This window comes from Eulemur rufifrons, chromosome 3, assembly GCF_041146395.1.
Source record: "Eulemur rufifrons isolate Redbay chromosome 3, OSU_ERuf_1, whole genome shotgun sequence".
NCBI classification, from domain to species: Eukaryota; Metazoa; Chordata; class Mammalia; order Primates; family Lemuridae; genus Eulemur; species Eulemur rufifrons.
In genome coordinates, this window is record NC_090985.1 from 56,514,284 (window position 1) to 56,529,104 (window position 14,821).

The 14,821-nt window shown below is 31.6% G+C and overlaps 1 protein-coding gene across 36 annotated transcripts in view; it reads right to left on the reverse strand.

Moving 5' to 3' along the window:
• Positions 1-14,821, reverse strand: part of RIMS2 (regulating synaptic membrane exocytosis 2) — a 640,638-nt gene that overhangs the window by 158,917 nt on the left and 466,900 nt on the right. The window lies entirely within an intron of this gene.

A 14,821-nucleotide genomic window follows, 5' to 3' on the forward strand; every position in this document is an offset into this window, starting at 1 on the left:
TTAAAGGGTCTTTAAAAAACCTTAGTTAGAACAAGAACTAAATTCAGTTAGCAAATTCTAGCAAACATAAAAAAGCATTTTAAAAGTATACTGGTGATTTTTATTAGAAGAGATATATATAGGAAAACTCCATTTCTCATAAACATATATACTAAAAAATCTCAATCATATACTATTATATAAATTTACATACTGGGAAAAATAAGCTCAGTGGACTCAAGTGGGCATTCATAATAAAATGCCATCATGTAAATTCACAAGCAATGTGTGTTTAGGTAGAAATGTAAACATACACATATATACCCCCTTAATATCATAACTTCAAAACTATAGTAAAAACATCTAGATAAAAGTGTGCCTATTAAAAATAGTTATTTTAATACTTACCTGATTTTTAAAATAACATAATGGAAAAGGGGACTGAAAATGTACCAGTATAAGAAGTTACAGTATCCTCTCCTGAGCCAATGTTTTAATTTTTGATGTTTTAATTTTTAAATATTACTCTCTGAATTGCAAAAATCTCATTGCATATCAGATAATTCTGGTTAGTAACAAAGTATAAATGAAAACTGGTTAATTAAAATAAGATAAAAAGGGAAGAAAGCATTTCAAAAAAAAGTAAGAAAATCTTGGATAAAATTACATATAAAGAGCTTACACTACATGACCTCTAAATATACGAGCGAATTTAAATCAACTATTCAATAAAGTGAGACAATTTGTTCCTTGTACTAGTCACATTTTAATAATAATTTGTACTAATTGACTCTGTGCCAAATTTTGAAGTGAGGAATATTCATACGTTAATATAAATTGAATGACATACAAAACCAGGTGAATGCCTCCACGATACAAATGTGAGATACAGTCAAGTATAAGTACCTATTAGTCTATTAAAATATAACTTTGGAATTGTTTGTACCTCAAGAGATACTCTTAGGTCAACAAGTTTATTTTCTCCAAAGGCAAGTAAACAACAACAAAAATCAGCCCAGCATCAAAAAATATGTGTACTAATAGAATATTAGCTAAACTGAGTATTTGGGAAGTTTCTAAAAAAAGGTCATGTTGACATTACAGTAGCAAAATAGTATGTTAAATATGAATAGCACCAAGTGACAAGGAAGTTTGAACACATATATAGATATATGGATGTATACACATAGAAACATATGCACTTTCTAATATTTAGACTACTGTCTGGATGACAACCTCCTTTGGAAGCTACATTAAATTCTTTCTGATTACTAGGTAGGAGTAATGTGATACACTGGTAGTAGTTGGCAAACTTTTTCTGTAAAGGGCCCAATAATAAATATAGTAGACTTTGTGGACGACATGCAAACTGTTACTCTGCCACAACTCTGCCACTATAGCATGAAAGCAACTGTAGACAATGCATACACAAATAAGTGTGGCTGTGTTCTAATAAACTTTATTTACAAAATAGGCAGCAGGTTGGATTTGGCTTTTGGCGTATTGGTTTAATATTGCTTGTGAAAGTGCCTTTCTCTTTACTAATGCTGTAAAAATTATGTAGAATCAAATTTGTGTAAAACTATTTATATTTAACAGATCATTGGGAAGTCTATGGAAAATATTAATCTGTATTTGCTGTAAGCAAACAAAGATGCCAATAGAGTGAGATAACCATTTAAATATTAATAGGTTATCATTTAAATTACAATCTCTAATCTCCAACAAATCTCTCATCTCCAGACCCAATCAAATCTCATCATCTATGGATGGTCTCAAAATGGAAAAAATTCTGATTAAAGACTTAACTAATGAAATCTCAATGGATTAATTTAGTCAACAAACTTGAGTAAATGTCCTTTTAACTTATAGCTTTAAATCCTTTTAGGAGAATAATCCTTGGGATAATAACCAAACAGGCCTCTCTTCAAAATTATGACACATAAGAAGTCAGGTAATATGAGTCTGACTCAAATGAAGTCATCTGACTCAAAAGGAATACCTTTTCTACATTTGTATAACCTCTTCCCATAAAGAAAACATTCCATAAAGAATGATATCGTTAGAGAAGAAAGTCTCACATTGATCAAGAGATCCATTATAGAGGATTCTTCACCAGCAAATTGATTTTTCTTTGCCAGTCCTTTGCTCTATCTAAGGAAAACAACCCAGAAATAATATTTTGGTTTCAACCAAACTTAGTCTTTTTTCCTCCTTGGAATGGAAAACAACTTAGAAGAATCAATCAGTGCAAGTAGAAGCGCTGTTCATTGGTTCACGAATGGACCACATAATTTCTAAACTTTTTTTCAATTCTGATATCCTATGCTGTACTCTATAAAAGGAAAATAAGTGAAAGTGACAAAGCAGATTTTTGTTCAATCTCCACCCGCTCTCTCCCCCTCTCTCTGATTGACATAAAAATTTACATATACTAGACCCTCAAAAACATGCAGTAAAGAATAATCATTTGACAACTGAACACTCATCTTATTTCTCCACTCATTATCTGTTAATATCTTGCTGAAATAGTCTCAGAATTTCCAAAATAAAAATTTGGAAGGTAAATTTATCTAGGAATCTCTAAGATTCATGCTTTTATATGTGGTGAACTATGCTTATTATAGAAGACATCTTAGTGGTTTGATTTGATTTTGTAATTTGAGTATGCTTTAAAAATTATAATCATTATATGTTTGAAATCAAATATCAAAGCATTTTCAAATTATAATAAAATTTGACTAAGAGGGTAGTGGGATAATCAGATTTCTTGGAAAAATACATTTACAACAAAAGTTTGCATATGTTTGTGTCTATATATTAAAGTGCAAATCTTTTAAAGTATTAAACTAATATTCAAGTTATCTCAAATTCTATTTGGTATAAGGTTAATTATTAAGTAAACTGAGAAAATATTATTTTCCATTTCATAAATTGTTTCATAAATACCTTATTTCATAACTATCAGAGTTGATTTAAGTTATGCTGGAAATGGCCCTGTATTTTTTTGATATGTGTATATACAAATCCTCTTGAATTTCATCAATTTTAGTATTTCTACTTGATAAATGACATTTTTATCAAAACTTACTGGCTTTCCCAATAATGCATTTAAATCATGCAAGGACTTTTTTTCTAGTTTAAAAATGTTGAGGCAGAGTACAAAGTGGATGTTCTGGAATTCATAAATACCTCAAAATATATGTGTTTTTCAAATTGGAAACTTGTGACCCATTGTCAGATATTTACTTTAAAAAATTCAGTATTTTGTTGATGCTGATTTAACATGTTTCCTAAAATCATACCACATATTCTGTAAGCTATTTATTTTGACACAAGCCATTTAAGAAGTTTACTTGTTCTTAAAATAAAAACTAATTTTGTAGTTATTTTAAACTTAAAAAAAAACCTACTTTATATACAGAGAAAGTTAAAGGCATATTGATAATTTTGCTATGGCATGTAAGCAGATTTTTAACCCAAAGATATAGTTGAACATGACTAAATTAGATGGTAGTAAGCCAGTGGTTGCTTAGGTTTTACTATATACATTTGCACTACAAAAATCATCAATTATGTGGATAAGTTTGAACAGAAAACAGTTTGGGGTTGGGAATACTTCACTCTTAATTAAAACTTCATATTGGCACAAAAACCTTTAATTCTTAAATTTAACTGGAAAACAAACTTGCACTTTTTTAAAGGATACAATTTAGAATTAATTAATTCATAAAAGACAAAAATTTTATCATATCCCATTCATACCCCAAACTTCTTTGAAGTAAGGACACAGATTTAGCAATTCACAATTAAGTCACACAGTGACCAGAATACAGCGGGATTGCAGACTCAATCATCCATCCTGTGATCTTAAATAAACAAAACGCTCAAATCTGGGGATCTTAAGAGGGAAAACACTTAAGCTCAATGTCAAAACTCAAGAAAGAACCTCAAATTTCAGAAAAAAATTAGAAATTTGCAATTACAGACATCATAGATGTCTGTCTTCCAGAAACTGTGTTGTTTAATATTTCAAATTCTTGTGGCTAATTTAACAATTTTAAAACATTCACTCTGCTCCCCATCCCATCCATTTCTTCTATCTTTATATAAATATTTAGCCTCAGGTAAAAAACTGTCTTCCTATAATTGAGAGAAAAAATTTCACTAAGGGATTGTTCCATGAAGGTTTCTGATGAAAATAATCACATTTGTAATTCCTTTATCTTTGATTATTATATGTCTCCACAAAATTAAGACCTGCCTTGAAATAATTTGAGGTTAAAAATAAATTTATGTTGTTTACATTTTAACAAAATAATATATCAAAAACTTGTGGAATGATCATTAAACATTTGCATGTTATAGTTGAATTTATTCTAAATTGTAGCCTTTTAAAAAGTACACTTTAAGTTTGTTTTCCAGTTAGATTTAAGAATTAAAGCTATTTGTGTCAATTTGAAGTTTTTATTAATAGTGAAGATTCCCAGCCCCAAACTGTGTTTTGTTGAAACTAACCAAATAATTGACAACAAAATAGACAAAGATAGCTTTAACAAATTTAATCTATTTTGACAAAATACACAGATATAATAAATGTAATCTGAACATAAATCAAAATATTATCTGAGGCTTTTTTCTAATTGAAGCTAAAAAAGTATATTACTTATATAAAAAAGACATTTTTTAAAATTAAGTATACTTTGCCAAACCATTGAGAGGAGAAAATTATTTTTGATAACTACTCTACTAAATAAACTATACTATATAAACTTTTCTTTTAAGAAAATGTAAACAATGTGGAACAGACACAAAACAAAAGGAGATACAGACAATAATGATAAGAGTGACAGAAATAACATACTTAAAATGAACAAAGCTAAAAGGGCCAATTGTATACTCTCTCAATGTTAAATTCACCATTTAGATATATACCAAATGAAGTACAATGAATGAAAAGGTATATTTGGTGTATATAGCTATTTGCTCACTTCAAGATGACAATTACAGGTGAGAAATCTAGAAATATTTATTTTCTAGATTCAGTGGAAAGACCACAAAAACACTGATTTCTTTCAACAGCCAGAGGACTAAGTATAGAAATCATTAAAACAGCTCATGGGATGAGAATATATAATATTTCATATCATAATTTTATTTTAAAAGGCAGTGCAATTCAAGAAGAAAATATTGTCCTTGGTTTTACTGACTTGCTGAATATTTTAACTATTCTTTCAATATCTAATAACCACGAAAAAAATCTCATTTTTCAGATTGACAATCATATACTAGCTGTTGAAGAAAATTAATTTTCATTTAAATGAATACCTTCCAAAATACCTGATATACAATGATAAAAAGTTCTGACTCGGGGGGTGGGAGGGGGGATGGGGGTGGGGAGAGGGGATGTGTGTATACCTACAAGATGAGTGCAATGTGCCCTGTCTGGGAAATGGACATGCTTGAAGCTCAGACTCGGGGGGATGGGGGGGGGTATGGGCAATATATATAACCTGAACTTTTGTACCCCCATAATAAGCTGAAATAAAATAAATAAATAAATAAAAAGTAAATTACTTAAAAAGTATAACTAGAACACCCCAAAGATTCTGCCAAGAGACTCCTGGAATTGATAAACAAATTCAGCCAAGCAGGTTACTATGTACACAAATCACTGGCATTCCTATACACCAACAACAGTCAAGCTGAAAATCAAATCAAAGACTCAGTACCTTTCAAAATGGCAACAAAGAAAATAAAATACCTACAAATATATTTTACCAAGGAGGGAAAGACCTCTACAAGAGAACTACAAAATAGTGAGGAAGGAAATCACAAAGGATGTAAACAAATGGAAAAACATATCATTTTCATGGATCTGAGGAATCAACATTGTTAAAATGTCTATACTACCCAAAATGATGTACAGATTCAGTGCAATCCCATTAAAATACCAATGTCATTTTTTTGCATATCTAGAAAAAATAATTCTACACTTCGTATGGAACCAGAAAATACCCCAAATAGCCAAAGCAACCTTAAGCAAAAAGAATAAACCAGGGGGCATCAATTTACCAGACTTCAAGCTATACTACAAGGTTATAGTAACCAAAACAGAATGATACCAGTACAAGAACAGAGACATAAACCAATGGAACAGAACTGAGAACACAGATATAAAACCATCCTCATATTGCCATCCGATTTTTGACAAGGTAGACAAAAACATAAAATGGGGAAAAGAATCCCTATTCAATAAATGGTGCTGGGAAAACTGGATAGCCACATGTAGAAGACTGACCAACAGGATCTGTACCTCTTGTCACTCACGAAAATTAATTCACAATGGATAACAGACTTAAACCTGAGGCATGAAACTGTAAGAATTCTAGAAGAAGAGTTTGGAAAAACTCTTATATCAGATATCAGCCTAGGCAAAGAATTTATGAAGTCCCCAAGGCACTCACAGCATCAACAAAAATAAATAAATGGGACTTGATCAAATTAAAAAGCTTCTACACAGGCAAGGAAACAACCAATAGAGCAAATACACAAGCTATAGAATGGGAAAAAATATTCACATGCTACACATTGATAAAGGGCTAATAACCAGAATCACAAAGAACTCAAGAAAATCAGCAAGAAAACATCAAACAACCCCATTAAAAAGTGGGTAAAAGACATGAACAGAAGCTTTTCAAAAGAAGATAGAATAATGGCCAATCAACATATTAAAAAATGTTCAACACCTCTAATCATCAGGGAAATGCAAACCAAAACCACAATGAGATAATACCTAACTTCAGTGAGAATAGCTTTTATCAAAAAGTCCCAAAACAACAGATGCTGGCATGGATGCGGAAAGAAAGGAACACTGACACATTGTTGGTGGGACTGCAAACTAGTTCAACCCTTATGGAAAGTAGTATGGAGATACCTCAAAGAACTAAAAGTAGACCTACCATTTGATCCAACAATTCCACTACTGGGTATTTACCCAAAGGAAAAAAAAGACATTTTATAAAAAAGATACTTGTACTCGAATGTTCATAGCAGCACAATTCACAATAGCAAAGATGTGGAAACAACCCAAGTGCCCATCAATACATGAGTGGATTAATAAAATGTGGTCTATGTATACCATAGAGTATTATTCAGCCATTAAAAAAATGGGGAACTAATATCTTTTTCAAAAACCTGGATGGAACTGGAGACCATCTTCCTAAGTGAAGTATCCCAAGAATGGAACAACCACCACCACATGTATTTACTATTAAAATGGAACTAAATGATCAATACTCATGTATACATATGGTAGTAAAATTCCACAGAAATTCAGCAGGTAGGTGGGAGGAGGAGGGGATGGGTTAATTCACACTTAACAGGTACAATGCACACTATCTGGGTGATGATCACACTTATAACTTTGACTCAAACTGTACAAAAGTAATTCATGTAACCAAAACGTTCGTAACCCCATAATATTCTGAAATAAAAAATATATATAACTTATGGCATTGTGTAACATTTGAAATGGAAGAATATTAATTTGATTTTGTTTATAACGTATTTGTTTAAAAATGATCTTTCCTTTGCTCCCAGTAATACAGGACATCTGAACTCCATATGTGCTTACATGAAAATGGAATGAAATGAAAAATAAATGCTCTATAAACTTACAGAATTGTTGTACTACCTTGAGGCTCACAGTTATGAGCAGTAGTCTTTTAAATTAGGTTGTCAACATTGACAATCTATTTTAGATATTTAGGTTACCTGTTACTGTGTATATTTGTCTGGTGTGTCTCCATTGATTCCCTGCCATATTCCTTGACTAATACTTCAGGGAAGATGCCACAGACAAATTTCACAGGCTCCTTTCCCTATAGTAAAAAAGAAACTGATATTTGAACTACTTTGGGAAATAAGTTAATTAGGAAGAATCTAGTAATCTAAGGAAATAGTGTGTGTTTGTTTTTGGCATCTAAATTCAGTGAACCGACTAACCAAAATTTTATTATTCAAAGGGCTTGGATTTTTGCATCATTTAGGTTTTGACATTACACATCAGGATGCATTTGGCCCATGGGGAAAGATCAGGGTTTTGTGCCTATGGAGTACAGTGGAGGTAACCACCACAGAGTTGATGGGGCCTTGGAACTGCCCAGATTTGGGGTGATGGTTATATTTATGACACAATTAAAGAAAATCTCCTATGATAAGATTAAATAAAATCTTTAAAAAGAGCATTTTTTTTTGAAGATAAGAAGAGACAAGACTTGGGTTCAAGTCTTGGCTTCAAAAGCCCTCAACTACAAATACCTCATTTTGTTTTTCCGGGCACAAAACTCTTCATCTGTAAAATAACTAGTTAACCAAATACTTTTTTTTTTTTTTTTTTTTTTTTTTGAGATAGGGTATCACTCTATTGCTTAGGCTAGAGTGCACTGGCAGCATCATAACTCATTGCAACCTCCAACCCTTGGGTTCAAGCAATCCTCCTGCCTCAGCCTTCCCAGTAGCTGAGACTACAGGCACATGCTATAGCACCCGGCTACTTTTTGTATTTTTGTAGAGACGAGGTCTTGCTATGTTGCTGAGGCTTAGATACTCTTTATGATTCCATCTGATACATGATCCCTTCACTGGTTGATTTTGAAGTCAAATGATGTTTAAGTCTTTGTTGTTTTATATTATCGTACCTATTTCATAAATATAGATAATGTAAAGTGCTCTAGAAACTTTTAATCTGTTTGCACTGGTATTGCATTCATTAAAGTTCCCTTTACAAAGAGTGTGTGTGTGTGTGTGTGTGTGTGTGTGTACAGAAGCAGAGAGAGGAATGGAATAAAGGAAGAAGTGAAGGAAGGAGAGAAACAAGGAAAGAGGGAGGGAGGGAGAGAGAAAATATGAGCTAGAGCCTGGGAGAGACACAGACAGTTACACAGAGACATGGACTACACTGAAAAGTTCATTAAATTGTAACTTTGCTCAGGAAAAAGAATCATAAGGGTGATCTAATCTAGAAGGATATTTTAGGCTAAAATGCAATTGTTTCACTATATACACTTTTTTCCTGATGTACAGTGATGTGTTTAAGAGAAAATTACTTTCTAATAGCAGTTATTTTTAACTTGTTAGTCACAATTCCTATATGTTTGAAAAACAAGATATATTTAAGAGGGTAAACTAAATTTTAAAATGAATGTCCCTCAGAGAAGGAACATAATGGTTATTATAAAAATTGCTTTGAAGAAAAAGTACAATAACCATTAATAAAAGATATAAACATGAGTCAGTTTCATTGGACTAATAAACTATTCCCCATTTGTGTTATGCACTTCAGAATATTCTACCTTTTACCTTATGGCTAAATACCTACATTGAGAGAAATATAATTCACAGAGTAGCAATATTATTACCCTATATAAATGTCTTATTCCCATCTTACTGTGTTTTGACATGATATAATTATCAATACCACTGTATTCCACAACTGGGACATAATTAATGTATCCATAAGTTATATTTCAATTACATCCACTATAATACATATCACAAGCTTGTGTGGAAAGTTGAAAGGAACTTAATAAGGAAATTTAAAAATACATCTTTACATTTATGTTTACTTAGAAATAGAGTTTAAACACACTTAGAATTGTTGACAATGTTAATTTAAAAATGACACAAAAGTAATAATACCCATAATATAAAAACAAAGATCAGGCCCATGCTGGAAAGGAGATCCATACGGTCTTTCTTAAGTATACCAGAAAGTCATGTAGTAAAGAATATTCCTTGTGCTATGATCACTTATCTAAGTGCTCACATGATATTAAAATTGAAATCTCTGCAACTCAACTTTTATTTAGCCTTATTATTAATACTTTAAATTCTTATTTAAAAATTGTCATGGCATCAAACACATAATGAGCTTTTGAAATTTATAATTAGTCAGGCATTTTGCTCAGGAAAGTGTGTCTAATTAAAGTCTGTAGATTGTTTTCCTATCCAAAGAATTTTAAGCAACCTACAAAAATTAGCCTTGTACAGAAAATGAAATGATAATAGTGATTATCAAAATGTTTGGCCTAAGTTATGAAACTAAAAATAAAAACCTAAACACAATAACTCCCCTCGAACTCAATTCTTGTAATATTTCCTGTTGTTTATACTGATTAATCTATACTTTTCATTTCAGTATTTCTAAGACTCCTGTGAGACCTTATTTATAAACTGAATTTAAATTATATTAACTATGGCATTAAAATGATAATATAAAATATTTTTGAGAGTAGTAAAGATATCTTTTACCTTCCAAGTCAGGCAGACAAATAGGCAGATGAAGAATGAGAAATAATTCACTGTAGAACCCTATTATTATATGTATATTCTTAAAGGGATCCAAACACATGTGATCATGTCCCCAAAACCATAATGAAAGTGTGAAATAATGAACCTAGCTTTGTTCCTCCTTCAAGAAGAGCAGAATCATAAAGGGATTCCTATACATAAAGAGGAGTGAAATAAATAGGACAAAATTACCAAATGGAAAATAAATCAGTTTTAGATATGATATTTCACTTTATATTTTCAATGCTGTTGTAGAATATTTAAATTTCCTTTAGGCTAATACTGTGTTGCAAACAACAGGCATGTCAAATAAAGTGATTAAACTGTGTCTGGAAAATTAAACTGAGAAAACTTGTAGAGAGAAATAAAATTTTTGATACTTAAATTAAGGAAACATTACTAAAATAAATTAAATTATGATTATATATTGCAAATGTGGTATAAGCTTCCAAATGCAAGAATAAATAAGAAAGGACTTGTAATAGTAATTTCCTCCCTATATGCATGGTGATCATCCTAGAAAATAATTATATACTTGGGTTATGAATTGAGATAAAATAAGTGAAGTTTATGTAGCAATATTATAATTAAAAGAAATAAATTTTAATTATATCATTTTATCCATGTCATCTAAATAAATATTTTACAGAGTGGTATTTAATATTAACATTTTTATTTTAAATTTTTTTAGATACTAACATTTTTAATCAAAGTAGGATTACCATTAAGTTGGAATAATTATTTTCAATGAGAAAAGGAAATAGATATATGGATTTTAAATAGCACTCATGCTTCAACAACAAATTGTCTTTCTTTTTCTAAAGATGCTGCTGATGCCTGTTATTGGTCAAGGGTTCAAGAATGACCCCACAGAGTAACTAATGTCATGTAGTATAACACTCCCTCAGAATTCAAAGGAATGTATCCCAAATGTTGCACACATAGAGAAATCTCATGAAACGTTCCTGTTCAATACCGAGAATAAAGAGGAATAAAAGTTAGATAGGGTCATTCTCAGAGCAAAAATGATGAGGATTAGGTAAAGAGACATCAGGATAGACTAGCTTAAACTAGAAACTGGACTGAATTTTAACCTTTCAAATGTCACTATGCCAATACTAGTTACATTGAGGACCCTAAATATAATTGCAAACTGGAGTTTAATGGAGTTGGTCTCCATTAAATCTCCCTTTCTGAATTCCTCTCTTCTTGTTCTCCTCTTCTCAGCCCTCTAGTATTGTTCTGCCTTAATATTCTCTGCACACGGTCCTCCTTGGCGTTAACACTTTTACATCCTTCATCTTGTCATAGTAAAGTTTCCATTTCCGATGGTTAAGGACATGGGTTCTGGCACAAAACCAGATTGTTTTGGTTTAAATTCCAGCTTCAAATGGGTTGGGTAAGTCATTTAACTGATCCGTACCTCAATTTTTCAATCTGTAAACTAGAAATAAAAATAGTACCTACATAGAATGATAAATTCAATTATGGATTAAAACAATCTATACTAAGGTGACTTACTTATCCAAAATGTTGACTGAATTTTAAAAGAGTTTATTAACCCAAAGAAATCTTTGATTGAGAAAATGCAGAGTAAAAATTGGTTTTGATCACTGGGTTGTTGTTCCTTAACTACTCTAAACTAAAACGCTCCCAATTCCCTTGTCATAACTAGATCTTATACTGAATTTCCTAGGAGTAAAATCTGTGGAATTAAAATATGTGGAATTAACAACCTGACCATCAATTATTCATCACTATTGCAAGTTTTTTAAGTGGAACCTATTGTATCTAGTATAAAAACAATGAGCTTTTACATGACTTAAGCATTTGGGTTCTTTCAAGTGAGCTTGTATATTTGAGGTATAAAGTAGTACCCCAATGGAGGAAGCCTCTTACTGTATTTCCAATATCGAGTCAAATGCAACATGTTGTTTGGTTACTCCTGGTTCATTTATTAAGAACTCCCTCCCCCTGGAACTCTCTTATTTAATGGTGACTTTACTTAAGGAAAAAACCTCATCATTGAATACTGTAGCTGAGGTAAGTCTGATACCGCAACACTTATCTCTCAAAGGTTACTAGAAAAATCTTATTTGCCAAATAGAGTGATCCCTCTTTAGCACCATTCTACTGGACCTCACTACAACATTTGATAAAATTATTACACTATTCTTGCTATTTTCTCCTTCAACTGTTTGGCCCTGTACTTTTCTGACTTTGTTTTTAGTTCATTCTTTATCAGACTACTTTCTCAGCCCATTTTTCAAATGTACACATTTCCTAAAGTCTTATTAGCTTTCTCTTTTCATTCTATCCCTGAATGATTTCTACCTAATTCGTAGCTTCACCTGTCATTTCAATTCTGAAGGTTCTGACCTTCAGATCCTACCTTTCCTGTAAGCTCTAAGACTCACATTTCCGGTTGTCTCCTAGCCATCTCAAAGTGGACACTCATCAGGACTCAGCTTGCCCAAAACAATTTAAAATTACATTTCATATCTGTCCTTTTCCCTATAATCATTACCAATAAATATCTAGAATATCCAGAATCTTTTTTTTTTTTTTTTTCGGTTAACTGTCTTGTCTGTTCTTGGAACTGTCTGAGAGCCCTAAATACCTTTCTTTCCCTTCATTAATATCTTGCCCACTATTCTATATTCAAAGTCCCTTCTTTGTTTTCCAGCTTGTCCACCTTAGTCATCTCTTCTTTTTCATTGTGTTCTGAAGCTATAGGCTCACCCCATTCATTAATATTCCCCCCACCAAAATTCCATCTTGGGAGGGAATATTGGCTTTTAATTGCTTGAGATGTGTTAGATTAAGTAAATTATTTTCCTATTAACATATATTTAGAACTATTTGAGTAATATATAAAAATCCATTTTAATTGTGTATATTTTCAATAATTTTTAAAGTCAGACTTATTGAGGTATAATTTACATAAAGTAAAATTCACACAACCTAGGTAAAAATTTCCATGACATTTGAAAAATGTATTTAGTCATGCAGCCTCACCACAATCAAGATATAGATTATTCCTTTCACTCTAAGAAGTTCCCTGATGCTGCTCCCTTGTCAATCCTCTCCCCACTAGACCAGGTAACCACTGATCACAATTATGTCTAGCATTTTCTTTTTCTTCAGTAATGTTTTAACTAAAATTTTACTTGCTTGAGGCACAGAAAATGAAATGTAACAAAGCTGCAGAAACGACATAGTTAAAAATCTTAAGTTCTAGAATTTAGTATTACTGGTCTCTATACAAGTAAGTTTTTAACAATAATTATACTTTGTATATGTCAGGTATTGTGCTAAGAGCTTTTATGTTACTTATTCAGCACAACTATATGTTCTAGGACTTATTTTTTTTCTCAATTTTACTTACTAGAAAATTTGAAAAAGGTCATATAACTAGTAGGTTGCAGAGACTGATGTGTCTTTCTCCAAAACTCATGATCTGAAATATTTAGTCATGAAATGACTCTTCTTTCTTCCTCTCCCTCTCTCTCTCATTCTCTTGCTCTCACACAGAGTCAACTTTTATGTTATTCTTTTCTTTTTCCAGCATTTTCCTTTCCTTATGACATTCTCCCCCCTTTCTTTCTGAGCTGCTTCTCATTTTGCTTTGGCCAATTTTTATTTTTTGATAATGTTTCAACTTATTTCCCTATCAGCCCAACTTTAGACTAGATCATAGTCTTGCTTTAATCTTTTTAGAGATTCCTTTCTGATTCTCACTTCTTTATTCTGAACAGTACTGTCAACTTCCTTCATACTTTCCATGATCTATAATTTAAAACTATATTCTCCTCATCAGTTATGCCACATAATCAATTAATCCAATTAATTTTACTCAATATCATTTTGCTTTGCATTATGACCTTCACTGTCACATCCCACACTTGATTACAAAAGACTTATTACACATGTACTCTTTCATTTCAATGCAAACAATTTAACAAATATATTTTAATCATAAATTAACTGCCACCCAGTGTCACACTTTATTCATTCATCTCCCTGCAAAATTTAAATTTTTAAAACTCTCATCCTTCACTGACATTTAAATGACTTTTCACAAAAAACTTCATAGATTAAATTATTCACCTATTCTGAACTTTAATTGCCCTTAGTTTATATTCTGCTTATTGGTCTTAATTATATATATATCTTCTGGCTTCTTCACATAGGTGGTTTCTTCTCAATCTTATGGTTTAGTTCAAATATCACCTTCACAGATAAGACTTCCTGGATTATTCCATCTAAAATATCTCTTTTCCCACTCAAATCCCACTAGGTTACATAAGAAAAAACTTTTTTTTGAGACAGGGTTTCACTCTGTCTCCCCAGCCAGAGTGCAGTGACATCATTACAGCTCACTGCAACCTCATTCTCCTAGGCTTAAGTGACTCTCCTGCCTCAGCCTCCTGAGCAGCTAGGACTACATGCTTACACCACCACATCCAGTTAATTTTTTCTATGTTTG